Here is a 24,977-nt window from a genome sequence, read left to right on the forward strand (position 1 = left end):
AGAGTGTCGGTGAATGCATTCTTTGAGGCCCTCGGGCACATATACAATGATCCTGACCGAGTGCGATTGGCAGAGGACATGGTGATGAACATCTGTCAGGGGAAGCACTCGGCAGAGTGGTTTTGTACTGAGTTTCGCCGCTGGGCCGAGGAGGTGTCTTGGGACGATGACACCCTCCGAGGACTCTTTCGCAGAGGCTTGTCCAAGCGGCTGCAGGATGCCCTGGCGTTACACCCCCCCAAACTCTCTCGAGGACCCCATTACTCAGGCCGTCCGGATGGACCGCAGGTTGCAGGCCAGGGGGGGTGATGCAGGTGGAGACTCCATTGTTCTCCAGTGGAAAAAAGACTGTTTCTGAGCCTATGGAAGTAGGCGCTCTCACCCTGAAGGAAAAGGAGAGAAAACGCCTGACGGGAGAAGCAGTTGTGCTTCTACTGTGGTGAAGCTGGACATTGGAAAACAGAGTGTCCTTCCTACCCATCCTCGACTCGGTCGGCAGGAAGCGACTAGGTCTGGGTAGTTAGCGAGGAGACTACTCAGACCCTCAGGTACACTTTTCCTCGTTTTCTAAGGTGTTGCTTCATGTGGAACTGTTAGTGGATGGTGGTTCTTTTTTCTCTACAGCCATTGTGGACTGTGGGTCATCCATCAATCTGATTGACTTCCAATTGGTCACACGCTGCAAGATAGGGACAGCTAGGCTTAAGACTCCGATCAAGGTGGTGGCCACTGACTCCTCCCCCCCTCACGAAAGAGGGAATTCTATTTATGTCTGATTTGTTTTCGCTCAGAGTGGGAGCTGCTCACGAGGAAAAGTTAAGTTGTTTAGTTCTGGACAATCTGCCAGCAGGGTTGGTGTTGGGCATGCCCTGTTTACAATGCCATAACCCACTTTTTAATTGGAAAACAGGGAAGATTGATCAATGGAGGTCTAATTGTTCTAAGTTATGTTATAAATTTGCACTGTTGGTTGAACCTGTCAAATCTGTGTCTGTGTCATCTGTTGAGCTGGAAGGTATTCCGGAGTACCTAAAAGACTTCGAAGATGTGTTCTCAGAAAGCGAGGCCGAGACTTTGCCATCACATAGACCTTTTGATTGCGCCATCGAGTTAGTCCCGGGAGCTAAGCTACCTATAGCCCGTCTGTTTAATTTGTCTGGCCCTGAGCACTTAGCTATGAAAAATTATATTGCAGAAAGTCTTCGCAAGGGACATATATGTCCCTCAGTCTCACCTGTGGCGGTGGGGTTCTTTATTGTGAAGAAAAAAGATGGCGGTCTACGTCCCTGTCTCGACTTTCGTGAACTTAAAAAGATAACAGTATGGAATACGTATCCTCTTCCGTTGGTTCCTGATTTATGTAACCAACTATCAGGGGCATAATGGTTCTCCCAACTGGATCTTTGGGGAGCATATAATTTGATAAGGGTCGGGGGGGACGAATGTAAAAAGGAGTTTCTCACGTCCAAGGGACTTTTTGAAAATTTAGTGATGCCATTTGGTCTTACCAATGCCCCCGCCATATTTCAGAATTTCATCATCGTGGTGATTGCTGATCTCACTGGTCGTTTTGTTGTGATTTACTTAGATGATTTTCTGATATATTTCCCTGACAGTCATTCTCATATGAGTCATGTACAAACCGTTCTCCAAAGACTTAGGGAAAATCATCTGTTTGATAAATTGGAGACGTGTCTGTTTTTTGTTCAAGAGTTATCTTTTTTGGGATTGATTGTGTCCTGTGAGGGTTTTTGTATGGACCACAAGAAGGTGCATTCCATTGCTGATTGGGTGCAACCCCGAGATCCTAAAGGGCTCCAGCGCTTCTTGGGGTTCGTCAATTACTATCGCAAATTTATTCGATGGTGTTCGCAGGTGGTCAAACTACTCACAGATTTAACACGCAAAGGTGCGGATGTGAAAAATTGGTCCTCGCCCACAAAAGAGGCCTTTGCTGCTCTGAAAAAATGCTTAATGACCGCTCCGGTTTTGGTACAGCCAGATCCGTCCAAACCATTTATTGTGGAAGTGGACGCCTCTGAGGTAGGGGTGGGTGCTATGTTGTCTCAAGGATCCACCACACTGACCAATCTCAGGCCATGTGCTTTTTTTTTCCAGGAAGTTCTCTGCTACTGAGAGGAATTACGGTGTACGCAATAGAGAGCTTCTTGCGGTCAAATTGGCGTTTGAAGAACGGAGGCACTATTTTGAGGGGGACAGTCACCCGGTTACTGTGATTACTGACCACAAAAATTTATCGTATATCGAGTCTGCTAAAAGACTAATGCCCAGACAGGCCCGTTGGTCGCTTTTTTTCTCCTGTTTTCAGTTTACTATAACGTTTCGTCCGGGGTCAAAGAATATCAAGGCGGATGCCTTATCTCACAGTTTTCATCCGGTGTCTCCCCCTGAGCCACCATCCTCCATTCTACTCCCTAGGGTTGTGTTGGCAGGGGTCTCGTCTGAGTTAGAATGGGAGATTGAGGGGGCCCAGTCTCTGGCTCCTGCTGCCAAGCCGGGGGGTAAGTTGTTTGTCCCGGAGCTGCTTCGGCTTAAACTCCTGCAGGAGTTCCATGAATCCATGCTTAGGGCTCACCCTGGTATTTTGGCTATGCGACTGGCGTCCCAGCTCTAACCATAACCCTAACCACACCCCTAACCCTAATCCCAACCCTAATCCTAATCTCAACCTTAACCCTAACCCTAACCCCAACTCTAGCCTCAACCCTAACTTTAGCCCCAACCCTAACTTTAGCCCAACTCTAACCCTAATGGGAAAATGGAAATAAATACTTTTTTTTATTGTTATTATTTTTCCCTAAGGGGATCATAAAGGAGGGTTAGACTTACTATTTTTTTATTTTGATCTCTGTGATATGGTCTGTCATAGTGATCAAAATGAACCAATAGGAAAAAATCTATTGTTGTAGGGTGTCGGCCGACAGATCTCGGCGGGTGCACTGCGCATGCGCCTGCCATTGTTTCCTGGAAGAAGAAGCCGCCCGGGGGGCCTGCAGGGACAATGGAGATACCGGGTAGGTAATTGGGGGACCGGGGGACCCTATTTCTCTCTCCTCTGATGTGAGATCACATCAGAGGAGAGAGAAATTAAATGGAAAATAGGAAATTTTTTTTGCGGTCGCAGTTATACCGTTAATAACTGTAATTGCAATACTAGGGTCGGTAAAAACTGACCTGAATCATGTTCTCTGGGGTCTCGGCTAACAACCCCCAGCAACCGAGACCCCGGAGAAATTACGACGCTGGGAGGCGCTATAACCTTAAACCTCAGCGCCGTTAAAAAGCGGCGCTGTGGTTTAAGTACCCTTAACTGCCACCGTTAAAAGACGTATCAGCAGTCAGTAAGGGGTTGAATGTAACTCTCATCATTCTCCCCTGCTTTTGCCGATCGCCGGAAGAGCAGGAGAGAATGATGAGAGCCGTATTCAGCACCCGGCGCCGGGGAACAGTGCTTACTGCAAAGCTTCTTCCCTGGTGCCCATCCATGTTTGATCACAGTGTTCTAGGGGTTAAAGTGCCGGGAGCTGTGTGTGACCACTCGTGGCACTTAATGTTAGGTGTCAGCTGTAAGAATCAGCTGACACCTGGCCGCGATGGGCCGCGCTCCCCCCGTGAGCGCGGCTGATCTCCCATGATGTACTATCCTGTACATGGGCAGTAAGTTCAAGGGCCCATGGATGGGATAGTATGTCCTCTGTCAGAAAGAGGTTAAAAGTTGTGTCTCTTAAAAAACTAAGTGCATCCTACTTCACTTGGGATTTTCTAAGGCCATAGTCATAGAATACATGGTTTAATAAATGTATACCCTTCTCACTGTATCGCTCATTCACTACTTTATAGGGGACTGTAAAACTTCCAGATGGAGTTTGCTATTGTGTCTGAGCAGCTGATTGACACTGACCTGACTAATTGCATTCATCCACTTTTATTGCTGCTGATGATGTGAGTTGTCACATTTGTCAGCAGTGGCCCTGACTGTATTGTACATATAGGATGAAAGGTTCTATAGAAAACAAGGCTTTTCAAAACCTGCCAAATATGGAGCGCCGACTCAACGTCTCCCACCCACAGGGTACAAATCTCATAAAAATCTGAACAATATATACAGTATATATACATACTATACTTTATAATAACGGTGGAATTGAATTATGTTATCAGTATAAAATAATTTCATAGTTTTACAGACGCCATTATTTCATTATAACCCAATCCAAATAAGTTCAGCAATCTAGACAGAACGCTGTCCTTCATGATAATGAATGAGCGACAGAGTAGATATTTTCAATCTCAGAATGAGGGAGGGCGAATGAAGAGCAAAAGCTCAGCTTTAGGCTATGTGCACACATAACGGAACTCTTGCGGAAATTACCGCGAGAATTCCTGAATTCCATTCCGCGGGAAAATCGCATTTTAAATTCCCGCGATTTTCCCGTGGAAAAACTAGCATTTTGCAAGCGTAATTAGCTTGCAGAATGCTAGCGTTTTCCAAGCGATCTGTAGCATCGCTTGGAGAACTGATTGACAGGTTAGTCACACTCGTCAAACACAGTGTTTGACGAGTGTGACCAACTTTTTACTACTGAGGCCGCCTATGCGACATCAATAGTAAAAGATAGAATGTAAAAAAAAAAAAAAATACTGTTATTCTTACCTTCCGACGGTCCCGCGCATCCGTTCCCAGTAATCCTTTGCGTAAATGCCCGCGATAGCGTCCGTTCTAGCGGGATCGCGACGTCTCGCGGTCATTCGCGATGACGTCGTGCGAATGACCGCGAGACTTCGCGATCCCGCGAGAACGGACGCCATCGCGGGCATTTTCGCAAAGGATTACTGGGAACGAGAGCGTGGAGAGAGGCAGGAAGGCTGCGCGGGACGCCGGAAGGTGAGAATAACAATATTTTTTATTTTAAATTCTATTTTTTACAGGGATATGGTACCCAAAGCCCGGAGGACAGTCTCCTCTCCTCCGGACCGTGGGTACCATCCGCAATTGTTCTGCTTACTTTCCGCATGGTGTGCACAGCCACATGCGGAAAGTATGCAGAACAATACATTCCTATGGGTGCGGGATCGCCGCGATTCCACAAAATAATGAGCATGCTGCGGTTTTTACCGCGAAGCGATTCTGCCACGGTAAAAACCGCAGCATTAGCACAGCATTGCGGAATCCCATAGGAATGCATGGGATGCTTATTTTTCGCGTTTTCGCGTCAAAATCGAGCGGTTAAAACCACCGCGGAAACGCGAAAAAAACGCCACGTGTGAACTCAGCCTTAATGTATAGATGGTAAAAAAAATTTAAGCTTTACTTTACAAAACCGAAACTTTAAGGTTAAGTTCCCACAATGAGTTTTTGATGTTGCCGATTTTCTGCTCCTATTAGTTATGTTAGGCTGGAGTCACACTAACCTGCGCAAAATACGGTCAGTATTTTACATGCGTAATATGGATGACAGACCCCTAAATAGTGCTCCGTATGTCATCCATAATCAAGGTGTGGTCGCGTATTTTGCGCATGTCAGCATCCGTATGCAATCCGTATGGCATCCGTATGGCGAGATTTTCTCGCAGGCTTGCAAAATGGACATATAATGGAGCCCTATGACAGGGTTTCTAAAAGACACCTGGTGCGTATTTCTCGCAAGTCACATGTGTGGTCCGTGTGTAATCCGTATTTTTTGCGCACCCATAGACTTGCATTGGCGTACTACGGGCATAGTACGCTGACAATCGCAGCATGCTGCGAGTGGCACGGAGCGTAGGATACTGAGGAGAAATATACGCCTGGTGCGAGGGACCCCATAGAGAATCATTGGTCCGTGTCTAATGCGTGCTTTTTGCGCCTCTCACTCTCCCGTATTCCTCGCCAGTGTGACTCCGGCCTTACTTGCGTTTGAGTGCGTTGTTTTTTTTACATACATTGTTATTGCGCTTTTTGTCTCTTTTAGGTATGTCATGTTTTAAATAAAGCGGCTTTGTTTTTGATACTACCTGATACTTTCCTTTGTCAAAACTTTATTTCTACAGGTTTGTGCAGATTTTATGCGCTTTTTATCTGCAGATTTTCTGCATCTAATGTAAGTCTATGGAAAAAATCTGCACACAAAATTGATAGTACCTACAAGATAAATCGATTGCCATCTACTTTCATTCAAGCTGATAAGACAATGCTGCAATACCTACAGTACAATTGTCAAATAGTGGGGTCAGAGTACATAATCTTAGATTTAGGACATGGGTAAAAATATGTTAATTGCCATAGGTCATGGACCATTTTTGGGTCCTCCTATATAGTGACCCCCACAGACTTCTTATGGAGTCTGTTCTTATGCTCATAGGTACTTTAAAATGGCAACTTTACATCTTTTTTGAGTAATACGACGAGTAAGGCACAAGTGGCACCACAAAAATACCCACATATCCAGCCAACCAGCCCTACTGCTACTATTTACTTGTAAAAAAAAAAAAAATTGTGCAGGATCACGTCTTTACTCAAACTTTGGTGTCTCAAATCTAAATGCTTTTACACCCTTATCATTAATCACTAAGATAGATTCAAGCACCATCACTATTTTCAGGAAAAAATTATATGTTATTCCCAAGAACATTGGGCCAAATTAATTATTGCATTTTGTCTATATTTTACAGTGCCTTGTGAAAGTATTCGGCCCCCTGGAACTTTTCAACCTTTTCCCATATATCATGCTTCAAACATAAAAATACCAAATGTAAATTTTTAGTGAAGAATCAACAAGTGGGACACAATTATGAAGTTGAACGAAATTTATTGGTTATATTATGGGGCCCCTTTAACTTAATACTTTGTTGCGCCCCCTTTTGCTGCGATTACAGCTGCAAGTCGCTTGGGGTATGTCTCTATCAGTTTTGTACATCGAGAGACTGAAATTCTTGCCCATTCTTCCTTGGCAAACACCTCGAGCTCAGTGAGGTTTGATGGAGATTGTTTGTGAACAGCAGTTTTCAGCTCTTTCCACAGATTCTCAATTGGATTCAGGTCTGGACTTTGACTTGGCCATTCTAACACCTGGATACATTTATTTGTGAACCATTCCACTGTAGATTTTGCTTTATGTTTGGGATCATTGTCTTGTTGGAAGACAAATCTCCATCCCAGTCTCAGGTCTTTTTCAGATTCCAACAGGTTTTCTTAAAGAATGGTCTTGTATTTGGCTCCATCCATCTTCCCATCAATTTTAACCATCTTGCCTGTCCCTGCTGAAGAAAAGCAGGCCCAAACCATGATGCTGCCACCACCATGTTTGACAGTGGGGATGGTGTGTTCAGGGTGATGAGCTGTGTTGCCTTTATGCCAAACATATCGTTTGGCATTGGTGCCAAAAAGTTCGATTTTGGTTTCATCTGACCAGAGCACCTTCTTCCATATGTTTGGTGTGTCTCACAGGTGGCTTGTTGCAAACTTTAAATGACACTTTTTATGGATGTCTTTGAGAAAAGGCTTTCTTCTTGCCACTCTTCCATAAAGGCCAGATTTGTGCAGTGTACGACTGATTGTTGTCCTATGGAAAGACTGTACCACCTCAGCTGTAGATCTCTGCAGTTCATCCAGAGTGATCATGGGCCTCTTGGCTGCATCTCTGATCAGTCTTCTTGTTTGAGATGAAAGTTTAGAGGGATGGCCGGGTCTTCGTAGATTTGCAGTGGTATGCATTTCAATATGATCGCTTGCACAATGCGCCTTGGGATGTTTAAAGTTTTGGAAATCATTTTGTATCCAAATCCAGCTTTAAACTTCTCCACAACAGTGCATTTATACAGAGACTTGATTACACATAGGTGGATTATATTTATCATCATATCATTAGTCATTTAGGACAACATTGGATCATTCAGAGATCCACAATGAACTTCTGGAGTGAGTTTGCTGCACTGAAAGTAAAGGGGCCGAATAATATTGCACGCCCCATTTTTCAGCTTTTGAATTTCCACAAAAATGTAAAATAACCAATAAATTTCATTCAACTTCACAGTTTTGTCCCACTTGTTGCTGATTCCTCACCAAAAATTTACATTTGGTATCTTTATGTTTGAAGCATGATATGTGGGAAATGGTTGAAAAGTTCCAGGGGGCCGAATACTTTCGCAAGGCACTGTATTTGCATCAAATTCTTCATTTAATTTGCACCATTTTTAAAGTCTGTTATGTGTTTTTGGCAGTTCTTTTTAATGTTTGCCATTGTGGCCATGGTTTGGGGTTTCTAAATGTTTTGGGCTGATTTATTTTACTTAATAGATTCCCATCCGTATGTCATTTGCCTAGGGCTCCCAGCCAGTGGTGCGCTGCTAATAGCGGCACACCACACTGCCGCTATAGGTATGGTGCTCTTTCTCCCATCATTCCACTGCTTCCTCTGATGCAGCTGGCGCATGATGATATCATAATTGTGCACCATGCTGTGCAGGGCAGTGGAGCTGCTGAGATGTGGTCAGGAAGAAACACCCACGATTCTGATCGTCGGTAAGTTCTTTACCGCCAGTCAGAGCGCTGTGGTTCCCACACTGTCAGACTGCAGCATGTGAGCTAGCAGCTGTGACAGGTGGTAAAACAGTTACCACCGATCACAGGCGTTGGCTGATGAGAGTACTACTAAAGTTATTAATATTAATGTATCCATTAATATGCTTGGATACAGCACTCTGTGAACAGTCAGCTTCTTTAGGAATGACCTTTTGTGACTTACTCCCCTTGTGGAGTGTGTCAATCACAGAATCATAGTATCATAGAATGGTAGAGTTGGAAGGGACCTCCTGGGCCATCTGGTCCAACCCCCTGCTCAAAGCAGCATTCGCTAAATCATCCCAGACAGATATCTGTCCAGCCTCTGTTTGAAGACTTCTATTGAAGGAGAACTCACCACCTCTTGTTCAAAGATCTTTCCTGCTATAGAAGTCAGACTCACCGGCCTATAGTTGCCTGGGTCCACCTTCTTCCCCTTTTTGAAGATAGGAACAACATTTGCTCTTCTCCAGTCTTCTGGGACTTCTCCTGTTCTCCATGAATTTTCAAAGATTATGAAATTTCTTCTGCTATCTCCTTCAATACTCTGGTGTGTAATTCATCTGGACCTGGAGACTTGAATTCATTGAGGATAGCTAAGTGTTTCCTCACTATCTTTCTGTTTATAGATATCCTGGATTCTTCTATTCCCTTAATATGACAGTGAAGAATAGTTGATGTTACATTTCCTTTCTGAGAGATAAACAGATGCAAAATAGGAATTTAAAAGTTCGGCCTTCTCAACATCCTGTCTTACCATTTCATCATTTTCATCCTGTAAAAATTCTATAGCATTTTTGACTTTTGACTTTTCTTTTACTTTTGACATATCCCCAAAATCCTTTATTATTGCTTTTGACGTCTCTTGCAAGCCTCAATTCATTGTCAGCTTTGTTAATCTGATTCGTGCCCTGCAGGTTCTGCAGACAGCATTATATTCTTCTTTAGATATGCCTCCCTCTTTCCATTTTATAAACATTTCTTTCTTCCTTTTTAGCATGTGCTTAAGTTCTGTGTTCATCCATCCTGGTTTCCTTAAATGCTTCCTATTTTTCCCTCTTTTCGGAATTGTTAAGGATTGTGCTTTGAGAATTTCACTTTTCAAGATTTCCCATCCTTCCTGGACATTTTTGTCCTTAAAGGGGTTGTCCGGGCTTTTCACATAATCTCAGTACAAATCTGGGCTGCAGAATTATTACTTTCTCTCACTAGTTTGCACGGTTTTCTAGATATTCTGAACAAAACGTCCAAGGGGGGGGTGTTATGGCATTGAAATGAGAACTAGTCGTAACCTCCTACTCTATTCCAAACCTGCCCTCTATAGCAACAACCCCACCCTCCATAGCTACAGGCCCTCCCCGGCCACATGAAGCAGCCCTCATCACACAGTAACAAATTCTTCCCCTCCAGCAGCCTCAGTGCAGAGAGCTGCTCCTCCCCCAGACACACACTGAACAGTTATCTATGCAAAGTGAAACTAGTGAGGAGGAGGGAAAATCATCCTGTATTCTGGGCCACTCCATGATTACAATACATAACTCATTATCAGTAATTCCTTCCCTCACTGTCCCAGGCTGCTGGCAGCAGTGAGAAGAGACTGTGTGATGGCCAGTGATGGGGGTCTGCAGCTCCTAATCTGCACAGGGGATGGCAGTCACTGAATTTCTTCATCATTCTCCCGTGTAAGAGCCTGGTACTGGTTCCTGAGCAGTAAGGGTGCTGACTGCCTCCCGATCCTCCTGCTTTTCTGGGTCACATGTTTCCATTCCTCTGTTTCTTCTGGTGCACTTCGAATTTCTTCTCTTTCTGTAACATGAAGAGATAATTCTGCTCTGTCTAAGAACACTTCACCTTCCTTAATGATTTTCAATGTAGCTAACTTCTCTTTAAGATTTTGCAACTTTTCCTCCAACAGGGACACAAGCTTGCATTTCTGGCATGTGAAGTTTGGCTTTTCCACTGGTAAGTCTGTGAACATGTAGCAAGAGATGCAGATCACCAAAAGGCTCCTGGCCTCTTCCATATTGTTATTATTAAAGAGATTTCAAAGCGGTGAAAAATGAGCCAAAATCGGTGCGCGGTTTACCGATTTCCTCTTTTTAGCTGCAAAATCCAGTGATCGTTGAGCTCGCGGAGACTCTTCACTTATCCTAGAAGGCACTGGGAATATGCAAATTATCTCCTCAGGACTCTTCCCCTTGCCTTCTAGACATCTGTCAAGTCAGCAGTCTTCCCCATGATTGTGAAGTCTACTGAGACAGACTAAGGGACCTTTTTAAACGCTTAGGAAGCCTTTGCAGGTGTTTTTTGTTAATTATTCTAATTTGCTGAGATAATGACTTTTGGGTTTCATTGGCTGTAAGCCATAATCAGCAGCATAAACAGAAATAAACACGTGAAATAGATCTCGCTGTTTATAATGACTCTATATACGAGTTTCACTTTTTGTATTGAAGAACTGAAATGAATTAACTTTTTGATGATATTTGAATTTTGTTAGGAGCACCTATATATACCCCATTTCCTCTGACTTTTATGTATGCCAGATAGTTTGGGACAATTTTTGAGCCAATTTGTAAAATGTGCAACTTTTGCACTTAAAGAGTTGCAAAACAGGCTAAGGGCTCATACTCACTATGCAGGTGCATAGAAATACATGTAGCCGCACGCTCCGATCCCAGTACCGGCGTCAGTGCCAGGTTTTCATGCAAGAGACTAAAAAAGACTAAAAGCTGCAGATTACATGCGATTTTGATGTGTTTCTGCTGTGAAAATGCACTGAAAACGCATGTTTATTTTTTATCTGCCTTTTTCCGCATCTAATGAAAGTCTATGGGGAAAGTCCACACGGAAAGCTCTGTGTACCTGCAAGATAAAGTGACATGTTGTAGATTTGAAACAAACACCGCAGGTCAGTTTACGTTGCATTAAAAAGAAGCACAGTGCGCACGAAATTGTAGATAAAAAAAAAAGCATCAAAAACTCATTGTGGAAACATAGCCTTAAAGGCTAGTGATGAATGATTAATTCAGCTGTCATGTTCAGGAAAAAATGCGAGCTCGCATCAAGGGGCAAGTACACGACATATGACATAAATGTACATCATATGTTGTGAGGGGATTAAGGACCATTGTTTTTAAAAATATCTGCCATATGACATGAAGATCTGACAAAGGAAAATAGTGTAATCTATTAGGAAAAATAAGAACCAATCATATCTATGATTAGTCCATAAAAGAAAGTTCATAATGGCAGTGTCTCCAAACTGATATGCTGAGGAAGGCACACAGGTTGAATGGTGAAGCAGAGACCTAATGGCTTTCAAGTATTGACTGGCGTGGTCTGGATTTCAGAACTCTCTTGATGCCGCCTGGGTTCGGCTTACAGGTGCACCACAGCCCACTGCCTCGGGCCTTCTGCTGTGACCTGTCACCTCAGTCCTAGCATTTTGGCAGGCACGGAACTGCATAAGGATTGCGCCTCTAAATGTGGAGCTCATGTAATAAACAACAATAAAATGCTGCCAGTGCCCAGTCCCCCCCTTACACCAATCCCCTTGATGATGCACTAATTGGGATGCCCCTGCCGGCCAATGGTTCTTAAGGGTCCTATGGCCACACCTACAGGGGATAAAGCCAGGTGTCTGTGCCATTAACTTCCTCTTTCCCTCCCGGTGGACACCTGCAAACTATTGTGCTATTGTGCAGCATGTCCGACGATTCGTTTGAGGCCCTGCAGCGGAGAGCAGCACAGGAAGGTGAGCACTGGACCCGAGCTTTGATTAGCAGCATTAGCGCTCACCTCCCTGGGCTCTCTGCCATCCATTTCCCAGCAGCGCCGCCTGCCTCCCCCCGGGGCACTCCCCGCAGTACTCCCCCCTGGGCTCAGCAGCGGCCCTGCATATAGTTCCAGCCCGGCATTTTGTAGCCCCAGCCTGGCGCCGGTGCCAGCCTCCCCTGAGCAGGTCCCTGTTCCTCACACCTCCACCTCCATGCTGTTCACTCACCCGGACGTTCCGGTTTGGGCCCTGTTGTGAATTCACTTTCTGGCCTGCCTCTGGTTGCTAGTGAAGGTAGTGGAGCTGGTTGTATTGACAGAGGAGTCGCGAGTTCTCTTTCCGGGCTCCCTCTGGTGGTTACAGGAGGTAATGGAGCTGATCTAATTGACAGAGGCCTGCCACCTGATAGTGAGGACGACGATTGAACATCTGGAGTCTCTGACTGGATTTAAGACAGCCGACTCCCTCTATCCCTGCTGGTGATTTTTCCTGCCTCCTGAGGTCTTAGTTTCAAGTTCAGTCCCTCCATGCTCAAGCTAAGTGTTCTTTGCTATTGTTCACATTTGATTTGGTTTTGTCTATTCAGTTTTGTGTGGTCAGCCAGCCCTGGCTGGGGCTGTGCTGAATTTCCATCCTTATGTAACTGTTTGTGTCAGTTTGTTTTTTGTCCTTTATTAGATTGGCCTCTTTTTGCTCTGCTTTCAGAATATACCAGAGTGCTGATATAGTGGGAGAAGTCTAATGACTTCAGAGTTTTTGCTATCAGAAGTGTTGGACATTTTTGCAGGGTTTTTTGCGTGATTGCAGACAGAGTCTTTCCTTTCCTGTCCTTTCTAGTTAGTGTGGGCCCCATCATTTGCTCAGCCTATTTTCCTACCTGTGTTTGTGTTTTCATCTTGTCTCACTGACATTATATGTTTGTGGTCTGTCTATTCCTTTGTGGTCTGCTCTGGGGCAGTTTAGATTCCCCCTTTCTTGCTTTAGGCTTATTTAGTTCTCCGGCTGTGTCGAGGCATCTAGAATCATCGTAGGCACGCTCCACGGCTACTGCTAGTTCTGTGGATAGGATCAGGGGTCTGCAATCTGCTTAGTTACCAACCTCTCTGGTTTTCTGTAGCTTAGCTTGGTCTTGTTTTCCTCCTCGGTGACCCAATCATAACAGGGCCCCCTCTCCTGAGCTGATCCTGTCTCCGCCGCATGACGCTGACCCCTGATGCAGACCGCGGTGGTTCTACCCCTGCGCCGGGAAGCCGCCAGTCCGGGTGGCACCCCCAGCATCCAGAGCGCCTGCAGGTCGGGGATGCGGCCTCCTCCACAACGCGGGCTCCCCGGAAGCAGGCCGGAAAGCGCCAGCCCCGGGTTACTGCTGGCTCCGCCCACTGCCCTGCATCATACAGCCACGCCCCACCCACTTCAATACATCAGATCCGGTCCCCGGAGAGGCAGCGTCGGAGAAGTCCTGGCCAGGTCTCCACGCTACCCCCCACAGGTGCAGCCCCTACACCTGCACAGGGGTACCAAGGAACCTGCAGGACACATAGTACAGCAGCTGGTGAGCACCCTGTTCGGTCCAACCAGATCGATCAAAGCGCTACACAGCTGAAAAATATAGATGAATGTAACATTTCACTAGTGGCACCAAGCACACTGACACTTACATCTCCCCCCACAGCCCAAGTACCTAATAAAGATGTCCCATTAACCCCTGCCCCGCCATATCCCTGCACTGAGCACATTAATACCATAACCATCCTCTTACTAAGCAGCAGGACTGGACCCACTACGGCCAGTAACCCCCAGCCTGCAACTGATATAACCCCCTCCGAGACACAACATAGTAACGGCGGACACAGGCGTAGACGCCACACGTTCTCCCAATCTACCTCCAGCAGCCCCCGTCACCAATCCCGCTACCCCTCTAAACGCCCCTCCCATTACCGAAGACACAGATGCAGCTCCCATAGGAGCAGCCGCAGATCGCGGGCCTCAGGATGGCTTTCATCAGCCACATCTGAAGGGTCCGACACATCCCAGTCCCAGAGTCCAGAGGGCCAATATCGGGTACACGGCAAACGCAAATTCGCACATACCATCAAGGGCTATCAGCCAGAGAGAACCATCCCCCACGGCTTCCAGCCACACCAGCTGCCATGCAGTCGCACAAGAAAGCCATAATTCCGCCATCAAATGGTTGTAATCAGGCTCGAGCGCATGACAGTCCGTCGTGCGCTCCATCGTTGGCTAACAACCAGGAATACGCATCTCAATCTTCCCTGGTTTCCAGTCAACACATCGGCCAGTCCATCACGATAGCGGGAGCCAGAGTTTCCCCATCCTGTGACATCGCCCCATCAACATCAGCGGGAGCCGGGGTTCCTCCAGGATCGGAGATCACTCCTCCAGAGTCACGCAGCGGTGAGTGTTCAAAAACTGGCGGGGAACTATTACACTACGGGGATAGCGTAAAAGAGAAAGGGAGCTAACCTCAGTGATAAAGGACCTAATTCTACACCTATCGCATCCGAGTGGTACAGCGGGGAACACTACAACTGTAGAGTCAGCGAGTTTACACAAAGATGCCTTCTTCTGCGGGATCAGCCCGCTAGGCACGCACATAGATCAGGAGACTAGGCAAAAAATCTGGAACAACGATTATGTTGATATATGGTCGCTGCTATCAGCCGACCAACAAGCGGTGGATAAAACTAACAAATGGGGTTATGATAGGAATAGATCAAAAATAGCATTAACTATGAATAATTGGCTTCAGGCCTTTGCAGTACTGGGCCGTATTATGGGCCAGAAGCATCCGGAGCGCTGCTCCGAGTTATTTATATATCAAGACACAATATATAGTTCATATGAATCGCATGGTGGTTCAGCCTGGCGGCGGTATGACGAGGAGTTCCACAGGCGGCTGGCCCTACAGCCCGATCTAGGCTGTGGAGCAAAACTCAGTGGTTGTACGAAAACCCAGGGCCTGCTGGCTGTTTAACAAGGGAAACTGCCGTTTCCACGCGCTATGCAAATTCAGACATGATTGCTCAGCTTGCAGGTGGGGGGGGACACCCAGCATCAAGGTGCACTTGACAGCCATACAAAGCGCCTGCAAGGCAGAACCCCAGTGAGCGTAAACGCGATGGCCCCCTGGCTAGATCTCTACCCCAATAAAAAAGCAGCACAGCAACTACTATCAGGTTTTATAGACTGCTTTTTTTATCCCTTTCAAGTTTACAAGAACGCCAACCCTATCCGAGAACCTAAAATCTGATCATGAATTCCCCGAAATCCTAAGACAAAAAATACAAAAGGAGGTGGACTTAGGTAGAATAGCAGGCCCCTTTCAGTCGCTGCCATTTAAAAATATCAGAATATCGCCATTAGGTATTATCTCAAAAAAGGAGCCCGGTAAATATCGCCTAATCCATCATCTGTCTCATCCAAAGGGTGAATCTGTTAACGACGTTATCTCCCCAGAAGAAGCGTCTGTCACATACGCGTCCTTTGATAAGGCAGTAGAACGAGTCTGGGCAGCCGGACCCGCGCCCTGCTGGCTAAATCCGACATAGAAACGGCATTCCGGTTACTACCTGTGCACCCCGAATGTTACCACCGACTGGGATGCAAAGTGGACCAGCACTATTATTTTGATATGTGCTTACCAATGGGATGTTCCATCTCATGTCACTATTTCGAGTTTTGGATTGGGTAGTTCGGTACGAAACAGGCAGCAAATCCCTAATTCACTACCTCGACGATTTTTTGTTCGTCGGCCCCAGAAATTCTAAACTCTGCTCCTACCTACTAGGGAAATTCAAAACTATCTCACGGCAATTCGGCGTACCATTGTCCCCCGAAAAAACAGAAGGACCATGCAATATTTTGCCGTTCTTAGGCATCGAGATAGACACCAATTCGATGGTTTTCCGCTTACCGGCGGATAAAATACAAAAAACATAGCAGATGTTGGAAGGCTTCTGCAAAGTTAACAAAGTAACACTCCAGCAAATGCAGGCATTATTGGGTCTACTGATGTTCCCCTACCGCGTAATGCCGGTCAGCAGGGCTTTCTCGCGCAGACTATCATTGGCAACTAAAGGCGCTTCTCAGCCCGGCCATAGAATTAGGCTCACTCGCGCATTAAAAGCAGATTTACAAGTATGGCAGATGTTCCTGCAATCATACAACAGTCACACATGTGTCATGGATAAAGAGACTGCAAGCAAGGACTTGGGGCTGGAAATAGGGTGGAGTAAAAAAGAGGGTTTCGCAGCAATCTACAAAAATCAATGGTGCAAAACAACTGGCCGGAGATGTTTGCAAAGGTGGCAGCCGTTGAGATATGGGCTAATCAGTTAAAAAATAACATTCGCTTCCAAACAAAAAATACGGAAACAGCAAGGTGTCTAAACCACATGTCATCTTCATCCCTGCCCATACTCGGTCTATTACGTTGCCTAGTGCTGCTATGCCTACAAAACAATATTTGATGACAATATTATTAACGCATTGTTATTTTCCAATTGGCAGGCTTTCAGAATGCAGCATCCCAATGCGCAACCACGGGGTATTCAGTGTCCACTATCCCTGTGGGACATAGTGGCCAATCACTGATGCCACTAATCCGTGCCTCTGTGTCGCCGGCTACCTGGCAGGTCTATGGTAAGGCTTGGGAGGAGTGGTGCTCATTAGTTCAGGGTAGGCCAGTCGATAAATGCGATCGAACTCGAGGCTCGGTGATGGTGGAATTTCTAGTACGGCTGAAGGAAAGTGGGGCGTTGGGGACGTCGGTGCAACGGAAATTATCAGGGTTAACCTTTTTCTTTCAACTAATGGGATGGGCAGACATAACAAAGTTCTTTGTCATTAAGCAAGCCATTAAAGAATGGAAAAGGCTTCAACTGAGCCAAGAATGCCGCCGCCCCATATCACTGAGATTATTGCATAACATTATTTCCATATCCCCATCAGTCTGCACATCGCAATACGATGCGGTCCTCATATCTGCAGCTTTTGCGATCGCCTTTTTCGAGAGCACTGCGCATCAGCGAATTACTACCATGGTCAAAAAACGCATCGGAAGGTGGCCTAATTAATGAGGACATAGTCATATGCAGCGACACTCTGCGCATTCGGGTGAGGAAATCCAAGTGCGATCCCACCGGTAGGGGCTCATGGGTTCTGGTTAACGCATCAAATGGCCCAGTTTGCCCGCTAAAGATTGTCGAGAGATACGCCGGAATAAAACACGCAAATAGATTTTTCTTCACTCATACAAACGGCTCCCCTCTGACAAAGTACCAATTCCAAGATATGCTTGGAAAAAAACGACGCAAATCCAAGAGTACGGGACACATTCATTCCGAATCGGGGCAGCCACAGAAGCAGCTAGGGCAGGAGTGTCAGAGGCTGAGGTATAGAGAATGGGTCGTTGGAAATCCGCATGCTTCGCCAGATACATAACACCTGATTTGCTGAATTAACAAAGTATGTTATCTCTTACAGGAGTTGAAGTTTGGGTTGTAGGACATTCCTATGTCTATTGGGCGGAAAAAAGCGCCAAACTGCGTCCAGGAGGAAGGAATCTTGGCCTCCCGTGTCTAGAGGTTAACTGGAGGGGTATCAGAGGCCTCCAATGGAAACAGGTGTTCAAAGAGATGGTTGACATTTCAAGGAGGGCAAAGCGCCCGGTGATAATGGTGTTACATGCGGGTGGCAATGATCTTGGCAAGCAAAAGGTGGCGGATCTGTATAAATGGATGACAACGGATATAGAACGGTTCACCTGTTTATTCACAAATATGATACTGATGTGGTCAGAGATTATACCACGGGCCGTCTGGCATGGCGCAAGAGATGAAAAAGCCATAGAACGCACAAGGAGGAAATTCAACGCCTGAATGAGAAAATTTGTGAGAGAAAAAGGCGGTATCGTTATCTGTCACCACCAGCTGCAAGGGGATGTCATGTTCACCATGTCTGTCATGTCCGCCATGTCTGTTTTGCCTCAGGAACCCCTGGAGCTATGTGCACGCGCATATCATGTCTGCTATCCTGCGTGTTCTCTGGTGCAGTGTGCACCCTTACCTTGTGACTGTTGGGCTGCTAGATGCCTGCGTTTCTGCTCTGCCTTCTGCAATCATCTCTGCATGTCTGAAACCTCTGATCATGTGACCTTTCCTAGGATCCAGCACTGTCCGGTTCTGCAATCATCTCTGCATGTCTGAAACCTCTGATCATGTGACCCTTCCTAGGTTCCAGCACTGTCTGGTTCTGCAATCCTCTCTGCATGCCTGGAATCCTGATCATGTGACTGCTCTGTTATCTTGAGGACTGAACCGGAAGTTCTCCCCTGGTTCTGACCCAGAAGTGGAGGTGCCAATGCCCTATAACAGACCACCCCTCCCTATGGTCAGGGCCTGAGTATTGTGTTGCTTCCCTGAATGGCTGCTTGGTCTGCTGGGTCGCTCCCTCTATTCTGTGCCCTTGCACTCTGCCCTGTCATGCGTCTCTGCACACGCTCCGTGCTCGTACTCCATCTCGTGCTTTGTCTAGTGTTTGTCCCTCGTGCCATGTTTTGTCTCTGCTCTGCTTTGCCTTGTAGTCCTTCCTTGCTCTGATTCCGTTCTGTGCTTCAGTCAAGCTTCAGTTCTTTGTTCTGTACCTTGTCTTGCTCTGCTTCGCTCTCTCCTATGGTGCTCTGTAGTGCTCCCTTGCACACGCACCATTCCTCCTCTCTTTCCTTTTGTGCTCTTTTCCATATCTAGTCCCAAGGCTCTGCCTTGGCCCGGCTCTGGGCTTCGGCCTACGCTCCGATGCTAGACTCTTTCCCGTTGTGCTCTCTTGCACGTTTCTAGGCTAGTCCCAAGGCTCTCCCTTGGCCCGGCTCTGGGCTTCGGTCTACGCTCCGCTGCAAGCTCTGTTCTTGCTCTGTCCTGACTCTGTGTTTCTGCCTATGCTTCCGTTCCTGGTTCCGTCCTCTGCCTAAGCTCAGTCTGGTTTCCTGTCTTGCCTTGCTTTGCTGCTTCGTGTACCCTGTCCCTGGTGTGTCTCCCTACACGTGCAGGCCTCTGCTTTGTATCCTGTCCCTGGCGTGTCTCTCTACACGTGCAGGCCTCACTTTGAACCTGTCCCTGGCATGCCCCTCGGCACGCGCAGGTCTTGCCTTGTACTTTGCCCCTGGCATGCCCTCTGCATGCGCAGGACTCTGCCTCGTACTCTATGCCTTGTCTCTGATATTTCGTGCGCTCTTGCACCTCTCGTACTAGGCTTTGCCATGCTGTCTCGCACGCGTCTCTGTCCTGTACCTTTGCCTAGCCCTGCCTTGTGGCTCCGTGCCCTCTTGCACGCACCTGGTCACCCATTGCCCGCCTGTTGCGCCTCAGCCGTGCCGCTTTTGTCGTGCCCGCCTGTGTGCCTCAGCCGTGCCCGCCGTCCAGTGCTATAGTGGTTACCGCCTGTGTGTGCCTCAGCCATGCCGCCTCTAGTCATGCCCGCCTGTCTGTGCCACCCGCCGGTACCGCCCGCTAGTGCCCCAGTCGTAGTTTCCGTGCTCCCTTGCACTCACGCTGGTCCTCGTACTGTGCATTTTCGTGCTACTCTTGCACAAGTCTTTTGCTTACTTTGCTTTGCTTTGAACCCTGTCCTGCTTGCCGGATTCCGTAACCTGCCGACCGCTGCCAGAGGTCCAGGCCTAGATGACTGCGGCCTGATGTCCGAAGCTGACTTCCGCAGCCTGATTCCTGGATCCTGTCGGTCGATGCCAGCACTCCGGATCCCGATGCCACCGCACCCAATCCTGGACCCTGGCATGTTTCTTGACACGCATCATGTCTCTAACTTTTTCTTGTCTCCTTGCATGGAACCCTGGTCTGCTTACTGGATGCCCAGATCCTGCCGATCGCCATCAAAGCTACAGCACCTGATGTCCCGGTTGATCATTGCTTGCCGTCTGGAGTCCGACTTCATCGTGCTTCTGCCTACCATCTTGCACGTACCATGCTTTGGACCTTGGCGTGCCCTTGCACGCACTTTGCTATGTGTTCCCTGTGTATTTACGTTTGGCACCTGTTATTACCCTGAAGTGTTCCTTAATAAAGTTACTTTGAATTAACGTCTTGTCTCACCTTGTCTTGTTTCCCTGAGCCGGCCATCTGGTCCAGCTGCCGTGGTTGCTCATCCCCTTGGTCTTGCCCCTGACACTCCCTGTATAGGGGGTGGCTCCTCACTAGGTCAGCTCGTTCTAGGTGGGTGGGTGCCACGGCCCAGAGGGTCCACTCATTCAAGAAAAACGATTCAGCGTAAGCTGATGTTCGTCACAGGGGACAGCACAAGACTATTAAGACCGGACGGAGTTCACCTCATGGACATTGGCCTCTATATTTTTCTGTCTGATTTACAGGACAGGGTTAAACAGGCCCTAACGCTGATGGGTGGGGGTCAGAGTCCCATATAGGTTATGCACAGAATCCTCCATGGCGGTAGAAGCAGAGGAGGGCAAAGGTTTGTAACCGCTCGTTGGGCCAACTCGCCTGTCGAACGCGGACATGATCTAGGCGCAAGCCTCCCGTGCTATGAACTGTAATTGCCTTTCTCTGATTATGCAATTTATAAACTATGAACGACCTGTTCAACCCACCTAGGATTGTCTGTGTTTCATGACGGCATTGGAGCGGGGGGGGTAGGCACTGGTTACGACACACAGGTCTCCACAGTCTGGCAGGCTCGGAAGTGCATAAGGAGCGCGCCTCTGACTGTGGAGCCCATGTAACAAACAACAATAAAATGCTGCCAGTGCCCAGTCCACCCCCCTCACACCAATCCCCTTGGTGATGCACTAATTGGGATGTCCCTGCCAGCCAATGGTTCTTAAAGGGGAGGGGTCCTACTGCCACACCTACAGGGGTTAAAGCCAGTTGTCCGTGCCATTAACTTCCTCTTTCCCTCCCGGTGGACACCTGGAAACTATTGTGCTATTGCCTCACCCTCCCTCCCTTATAAGTGTTAATGGATGTGTATGGCTATACTAACTGGCGGATAGATGTTAAATTTGTAAAGTATATTATAAAAAATAAAAAAAAAATTGTATATATGTGTATATTTAGCCGACCATTGTTACCTTTACTAAGTCACAGCGGTAGAATCGGAGGAGGGCAAAGGTTCGTAACCGCTTGTTGGGCCAACTCGCCCGTCGAACAGGGACAGGATCTCAGGGCAAGAGCCGCCCATTTTACAAAGTGTAATTGCCTTTCTCTGATTATGTAATTAATAAACTGTGACCGACCTGTTCAACCCACCTAGGATTGTCTGCGTTTCATTACGGGATTGGAGCGGGGGGGGGGGGGAGGCAATGGTTACGACACACAAGTCTCCACAGTCTGCTTTATACACATCCTGCCCGTTCTGTCACTTGGTGCCAAATCTCCTCCCGTTTTGGCGCGCTCGCCTTTTATATCGGGAACAGTGTCATTAAGGTCACCTGACTCAGTGCTCTATTCAAACTCTTCCTCTCTGAAACTCTTTCAGTCTTCTTCCACAAATGCCGCACAGCATTGGGAATTCTTGTCTTTTATGTTGCACCGTCTTACACAACCTGCGCAGCTGCACAGGGACCTAGGAGGTAAGCAGGCCCATTTCCACCTCCAAAGTAGCAAGAAGCTTCTGTCATAGGGCCCACATACTGTTCTTGCACAGGCGTCCTCTTCTGTCTGTGTCCATCAGTGGTCCTTAGAATGCAGAACATCTGAAATCAGGGTATACCCCCAAACTTCTGGAACAGTTGTACATCTTCCAAAATCCAGCAATGTTCTCCCGAACCAGGGATGGTTAGAGGGGTAATGCAGAGGTATAATATGCATAAATTATAAACTGATGATCTGTCACTTTAAAGGATATGCAGAGATATTCCTCCTATCATTTGTTTTCATCGCTGGATGTGGTAAGTGAGTAATTCTTGTCGCTTTGTATACTCGTATAGACTTCACTATTCCTCTATGCCATCATTTTTCTATGAGCCAGCAGTTGTCAGTGACGAGGAAAAAAAAAAAAAAAACAAAGTTGACAGAAGGCGCGTTAATCTCTTCGAGGATCCTGAGGTCAGCTCGCTCGCACAAAAGGAAATGAGAACGCTAGATTGCTTTGACAGTGAGTGAGATGCCACTTAAACACCACGCGCCAGGTGTCGGCTGGGAGGAAATGGTGCGTGATGAGCTGACATCACCACATCGTTCATGTCCGACAGGAATTACCTGTAATAATGACCCCAGAACGCGTAGGACAAGTCGGGCCTGAATCACCCCCCCATCTACTTGTCGTACTTGTAAAGGGCACACTGATATATATATATATACGCCTGAGCATGGCAGCCGCCTCGTTACCAGACACCGCCTCGGGCTACCAGACGAAGATTTCCTCACGTAAGGCTGCAGTGGCTTCTCGCTTTTATTACAGGGGAGATGACATTTTAAAAGTTAGTCCAAACATATTCCCAGCCGTGTAAACTTTACCTAGCGGTCATTAGGAAGTATAAGCCTCAACAAGTAATAGGGAGGGGGCAGAGTGGCGAGACAGAGAAAATTGTCATTCGTAATCTTCTACAAAAGTCGACAGAAGGTGAGGACAGAAGAGATTGTATCGAAAAGGCAGAAGATGGTAAAAAAAGGGGAGGAGAAATAGAATACAGTGAACTTTAGGATAAAACGCTATAAGATGAGGACTTGGAATGAAGATGAAGCATTCGCCGGTGGATGGCAGAGATCTCCAGCAGGTGAGGATGGAGGAAATGAGGACATTCTTGAGACAGATCCAGGGAAATCCTGAATATAGATGAGGCCCCAGAGCAAATAAACTCTTTCTGATACAGTGTGGGGATTCCAGGGTCTTATCCAGGTATTCAGCCCTTGCGGCTATAAAGAGGCATAAAAAACCTGTGAATTCCTTTCTTTTAGGATGCTCATAGTCTGGAATCTGCTTATGACATGGAAGTTTAAAGCACCACCAGCATTTTTATTTATTTTGCTATTGAAGTGAAGACCTGAATCTAAGTTCCCTGTCCAAAGTACTATTTCTTAAAAGCCACTGTCTTTATCTATTATCGGTGCCGCTCCAGTCGGAGAAGTTTGTGACCTGCCAGATCACGCCAGTGTTTGCTTGGCGAGCCGGAAGTCACAACTCAATGTAAGGGCTCTGTCATAAAGAAAAATTAAAATCCATAAAAATATCTCCAGAGAGGGGACAATGAGCACATGGGATTAATTATAACTGGGGAAGTGAGAGAGAGCTGGCACTTTAACATCCACTGACGTAGGGACCTTCTTCTGTGACCAGGTAATTACAAGGGGAGATCGGCTCTGAGAACCAGCCAACAAGACTGTTATTTGTTTATTGATAGATGTAGAAGAACACTTCCAAAGCAAGAGCTTCCTGTGTTCAAAGGACTGGTCTGAGACACTTTGGTAGGTGATGAATATTGGGCTTTGCATCCATTCGATATTTATGGGAGATATATTTTTGGTGTCGTAGCGAAGGGATGAGCATAACACATTCACTCACATATAATATTGATACTATCTACCTCCTGGAATGTCCAGGGGAGAAGATATCCTGAAAGTTAGGGATCTCATAAAATACTAACAGACCTAATACATCCCACAACCAGCCCCATATAAGCTCACCAAGTCCAGTTTCCTAATCGGAGCACTTCCCTATATAAAGACAAGAGTCATTCCTGCAACACGAAGTTTAATACTTCTTTTGTTACTCCTTTTTTGCATTGTTCCCATTTTGTAACATCTTTGTATATTTTTTATAAACACTGCCTACTTTCCAGACTAAATATATAAAATGTAATAGTTCTGTTCCTCTTGCTCTGTAAACCGCACCCCTAAATTCATACGCAACCTGTAACGGGTGTCATATTGGCCTGTATAAATGGTTGGTGGTTGCAGCTTGTAGTTCCTTTTGTTATTGTGGAGCTGGCAGTGATTATTTTGTGATGTACTGTATGTATATATGAGTATGTATATGTGTGTGTGTGTGTATCTATCTATCTATCGATAAATGACATACGCTCACTGTGAGTTCCCCAATAACCGGCCTAGTAGTGGAAACAGATTTTCACTTACGAGTACTATCCGAGTTTTTCACTAATCACACTTGTACCTGTAATAGTCTGTTGGGCCATTAACATTATTTTGCTCGAACTGAGTGGTCAGAGGAAAAAAACTGAGATGTGTCCACTTTTGATCCGTGGGTCAGATCATAACCAGCACTGCAAGTCAATGGATCCATGAAAAAAAATCAAATAAATACAAAGCAGCAGCCGACAGTAATTCAAAGATAGGGATGCACCTTCAGAGTCCAATGAACCCAATTGGAATATAAAGTACATAGCAAAAATAAAAGAGAACAGCATCCAGTCCAGGAGAAAAAAATAAAAGTCGATCTGGCAAAATAAAGATCGACGTTTATTTTTTTCACCTGGATTGGATGCTGTTCCCTTTTATTTTTGCCATGAAAAAAATCAAACCGCTCTCAAATAACATGACTGTCAGAATGGAGAAGGTGGAGACATTTTTTTTTAAATTTCTCAATGTATGAGAAATTGTATGACACTCGTATAACACTCTGATCAAAGTATGA

This window comes from Dendrobates tinctorius, unplaced genomic scaffold (genome assembly GCF_039654945.1).
Source record: "Dendrobates tinctorius isolate UK_male_01 unplaced genomic scaffold, ASM3965494v1 ptg000065l, whole genome shotgun sequence".
NCBI classification, from domain to species: domain Eukaryota; kingdom Metazoa; phylum Chordata; class Amphibia; order Anura; family Dendrobatidae; genus Dendrobates; species Dendrobates tinctorius.